The sequence below is a fragment of the Macaca nemestrina genome, chromosome 12, assembly GCF_043159975.1.
Source record: "Macaca nemestrina isolate mMacNem1 chromosome 12, mMacNem.hap1, whole genome shotgun sequence".
In the NCBI taxonomy this organism is placed as follows: domain Eukaryota; kingdom Metazoa; phylum Chordata; class Mammalia; order Primates; family Cercopithecidae; genus Macaca; species Macaca nemestrina.
The window spans coordinates 78967873-78972326 of NC_092136.1; the positions used below are offsets into that span (position 1 = coordinate 78967873).

Genomic DNA, 4454 nt, shown 5'->3' on the forward strand with positions numbered 1-4454 from the left:
CTAATGTAACACAATAGAGCAAAGAATGACCCCAATTTCCTCATTGGTCTGAAGGCCCTGAGGTCAGCTCTTCTCAGGGCTCCCAGGGATCAAGCTTTAACAGAGAGAGGGACCTCTGCACTTCGGTACCACCTCTGCCAAATGCATGCCACAGTTAAATGTGAAATTTCAAGAGAAACAAAATTGAGTTCAGAAAGCGGTTGCTGAGGCTGCAGGTATTTGATCATGCTACTTGAGAATCTGTGGGTGGGCTAAAGGGTCATGGTAGACATGTGTAGTCTTAGATTCTAGTTCAGTCTGTGTAATCTTGTAGCCCCAGGGATTCTGATTCCTGTCTTTGCCCCAGCTTCTCAAAGTATATATATTATTTGTTTTGTTTATTGTATATCTCCTTACCACTCCCAATAGAATGTAAGCACCATGTGGGAAGAGGTTTTTATTTTGTTACTATAGCCCCAATAATTGGAACAGAGTGGGTGCTTAATTAATGTTTTTTGAATAATTAAATTAGCTGAGTGAACTTGGGATAAATTATTTCAGGTCAGACTTTGGGTTTATCCAGATTTCAAATGGGATTCATTGTATATGTTTTACTCTACCTTCAGGACTCTTTCAAAGCTATAATGAAAAAAATAAAAGATCCCCAGTGGGATGTTCAGCTATCATCTTTTATATTTTAGCTAGTTTATAGCGGCTTTCTATCTAGCTGGTCATTCATCTAGCCATCAATTCATCCATTCACTCATCATCTCTTTAGTTTAGCATCTGCTATGTACCTTTGTAGAGCCTTTAACACCATTCCATACCGAGGATTATGCTAGATACCATATTCACCATCTCTAGTGTTTGTGTCAATTTTGCAAAGTGATTGCTATATTTTCTTTTTTATAAATGAGAGAACTGAGGCTCAGCAACTTCACACAGATGTAAAGTAGCAGGGCATGAATTCATATTACAAGTGTGTCCACTTTCTTTTTTTTCTTTCTTAGATGGAATCTCACTCTGTCCCCCAAGCTGGAGTGCAGTGGCATGATCTTGGCTCACTGCAACCTCCACCTCCCAGGTTCAAGAGGTTCTCCTGCCTCAGCCTCCCAAGTAGCTGAGACTACAGGCACCTGCTACCACACCAGGCTAATTTTTGTATTTGCAGTAGAGATGAGGTGTCACCATGTTGGCTGGCTGGTCTCAAACTCCTGACCTCAAGTGATCTGCCCGCGTTAGCCTCCCAAAGTGCTGGGATTACAGGCGTGCGCCACTGCGCCAAGCTCAGGTGTATCCAATTTGCTTTTGACTCCCAGATCTTCCAGTTCCTAATTGTAGTTTTCTCACCTGTGAAATAGGTACTAAAATGCCTACCTCACAGGCTCCTCTACTTGAGCCTGGTGTAGATGCAGTAAATTTGGTGAAGCACTTAGATAACACCTTACCCTTGCTGCTGTCACAGGTATTTCCATGGGGGTGCCCCACTGACGATCCTCATGGCCAATCACACTCACTACCCTTTTTTGATTACCCTCATGTCATTCATTATTCATGGTCATTTTAGCAGAAAACCTCATATGATATTGCGCACTCCTGCTCATCACTAGCATACAGTGGCATGTAGGTGTCCCATCTCTGCGCTTCTATTGCCTTCCCAGCTCTTTCAGTGTCCTCTCCTGGGGAAACTCTCACCCCTGAATGCGGACACAGGCCCTCTCTGGGGAAGCTCCAGATGTCTCTTTATGGTTCCTCACTAGTCCCCTCCTATTCAATTCCCTCAGAAAGCCTCTCCTAAAGGGTCATTTCAGTGAACAAAATAAAATTTGACGGTAGCAGTAAAAGTATTTCTCCATGTATTATTTTGTACAAAGCTCAGGAAACAATATTAAATACTAAGAAGAATATAAATATTTCATTTCCCCTTACTAAATGTGGCATTTTGAGGTGGTTTCTTGCAATATTGGGCATCAGGGCCTTGTCGAATTATGTAAAGTGGTGTTTTGATAGAGTGAGAAGATACACACAGGCCCCAGTCCAAACCCTAGCTCCTTGTATTTTTATCTATATGTGTTTGTTTGTTTGCCTGTTGTGTCACTATGTCTTGACCACAAGGTAATGCAACCTTGGCCCCTGACATTCTCCTTATTTGCTTCTGTTTAATCATTGCAAAGAGAATGATATTTGAGCATTATAGTGACTACTTCCTTACTCAGTTCACAGAGGAGTAGAGGGCTAAGAAATGAGTTTCCAAATGCCTGCAGTGAGCCAGGCAATGGACTAGGTGCTGTACATATATTGCATATTATTAATTGTTCACAGTTCTTCAAGGCATGTGTTCGCATGTTGCGGATGTATAGCCTGCTGCTCAGAAATGTAAAAATATTCATCCAAGTCATACGGGTTTGAAACTGGAAATTGAACCCAAGTCTCTCTGACTCCAAAGCCACTACTTTTTCCACCCCACTCTCACACTTAGCACAGCCCAGTTTTACTTCTTCTCTACCATGCATTATTTGTACATACGTATGGCTCTTAGTTTTCTTTGAAAGTGGAAGTAATGTCTTCTATCTTTTTCTCCTTATTTTTTCATCAAGGCTTCTAGTGCTTAGTGCAATATAAATGCTTAATATGCGCTTCTTTAAAAACAACATAGGTGAACATATTTTGTTTTAATGATTAGCTATTAACTCCACGCACCAGACATGAGCATGAGAACCAGACTTTTTCATCTTACATCTTTTCTGATGGCTTTTCTTGTGGCCATCCATGCTTAGAACTGTCTGCAGATTTTGCCCTTGAAAAATGAAACTTTTTATTCCTTTAGTTAAAAGAGTACAATAAAAATCCCCAAACTAATAATGCTTTGATTTATTTTTTGTTACTTGCCTTTTTAAAAACTCCTATTGCTTATATAAAAATGGAAAATTGCCTTTTTTTATTGCTTCAGATTACTTTTGTTAAAATACTTCTGGGCTGCCAAATTTCAACCTGAAGCCAATGTTCACATCCAAGTCACAAATAGGAATGAGAAATATGTTCGCGTTCTTTCCCTCCACTCTCCTTTATACTTCCTCAATCTAAACTTTCCTTTATGTTAACTGTTAACAGAAGTGTTACTTCTGTTAATGCTTGAAGACATTGAGATAAAAGTATTTCTTATTATTGCATCTGGAAAGAGTTTGACTCTGCTTTTATTTATATGAAGTTCAATGGAAGCCAAAGCAAAAAAAATAAAGACAAGCAACACTGCAGAGTACTCATATGGAACAAGAGGTCTGCATGGTACCAGCAAGATCAATGATACTGGCCACAAAGCAATGCTTTGGTGACTCAAAGCTCCCTTCTCAAATCAGAAATAATCCTCTAGAAAGAGAAATACAAAATACACATAAAATGGCAACCACAAGAAGAAAATCAAACTATCATATTAATGGGCAGAAGTTTTTGACAGTAGAAACAAAAACAGTATTATCTCATTATGGTTTTCTTTGTATTCCATGCTTTCTGGGAACATGTGTGGGGAGTACCCATTTCTTGAAGGGGCTACTCCTTCCAGCTTTGAAAGATAATGGGGGAACTGTGGTGGGGATCAAAGAAGGAAAATGGAGAAATTGGTTGTTTCTACTTTAGGCTGTAAACTGAAGAGACATTACATGTCCTTAGTATTTCCTCCCCCTTGAGATCTTACTCAGATTGCCAGGACGGTATATGAGATGGTGCCTGGGTCTGAAACATTTTTTTTAAAATGAGGATTCTTTAGGCATATACAGGAACCAAGCATGGCTGCAGTAAATGGCTGGAAAGGGTTGCATCTTGGGTAACCCTTCTTTGGAGACTGTAGCAAATAACTTGATTTATTTGGCTCTTGATTTCTTTCATTATAATAAATACATAGGCATTACTATCTTGTGATACATTAATTGAGTCAGATGATGGATGTGAGATTGCTTTACTAAGGCTGTATTGCTCTGAAGTTAGATTGTTGGAGTTTAAATTCCTGTTCCACCATTTATTAGCTGTGTGGCCTTGGGCAAAATACTTAACCTCTCTGTGCCTTGGTTTCCTCATCTACCAAATGGTTATAAAGTTGTGAGAATTAAATGAGTTAGTAAACACAAAGCACTTAGAAGTCTGTTTGACATTCAGTAAACATGCAGTAATGTAGCTTTATCATTGTTTAAGTTTAGGCTACTTAAATAGCATATCCTAATCTAGTATTGCCAATGACCCAGGGATATGCAAGACTCATGTCGGGTAAGAGAGCAATTTCTATACTTATTAGAAACATGTGTCCTGGATTCATTTATTCTTTCAACAGACATTTTATGAACATCAAATATGCCAAGCACTGAGCTCGATACTGAAGATTCAAAGACATATCAGTCACAGCCATTGTTGGCAAAGAATTCTGAGCCTAGGGGAGACAGAGAGAGAGATGAACAGGAATTATGACAGCAATTATGACAGAGTGA

At 39.2% G+C, this 4454-nt stretch overlaps 1 protein-coding gene across 18 annotated transcripts in view; it reads right to left on the reverse strand.

The window, feature by feature from the left end:
* LOC105468948 (teneurin transmembrane protein 4) overlaps positions 1-4454 on the reverse strand; it is a 3228145-nt gene that overhangs the window by 1093188 nt on the left and 2130503 nt on the right. The gene's annotated exons all lie outside the window — the stretch shown is intronic.